Source organism: Buceros rhinoceros, unplaced genomic scaffold (genome assembly GCF_000710305.1).
Source record: "Buceros rhinoceros silvestris isolate BGI_N320 unplaced genomic scaffold, ASM71030v1 scaffold30528, whole genome shotgun sequence".
Classification (NCBI taxonomy): Eukaryota; Metazoa; Chordata; class Aves; order Bucerotiformes; family Bucerotidae; genus Buceros; species Buceros rhinoceros.
In genome coordinates this window covers 37,153-37,612 of record NW_010426771.1, presented here as the reverse complement: position 1 = coordinate 37,612, position 460 = coordinate 37,153, and positions in this window count along the sequence as shown.

Genomic DNA, 460 nt, shown 5'->3' with positions numbered 1-460 from the left:
ACGAGCGTCCGTGTGACACCTGCGACGGCTGCAGAATCCAGTGACATTCTGGAGGGACACACTGAGTGGGGTTAAGCCTCACAGAAAACAAAATGCCAACCGAGTGTCACCAGACCAGTGACGTATTCCTGAAGCAAATAACAGAGAGGCACAAATGCCTCTGTCCCTCCGAGCCTCGCTGCGACCCCAACCGTAGGGTCTGACAGAGCATCCCGAATTGTTTTGTTACTGGTCATTTGAGCAAAGGAAGCGGAGGAGAGACTGGAAGCAAAGCCCAGGGCTGGAAAATGGAAATGACTGTGAGGAAAGGAATGTGGAGCTTCACAACAACGCGTGGGGGAGAAGAGCGCAGCGGAGAGAAGGGTGAAGGAGGAGAACCGGGGGGTAAACTACAGTGACACAGCCGCAGTCTCACAGGGTGCCGTGTATGGCACAGGCAGGTCCCCGATGGGGCCCGGTG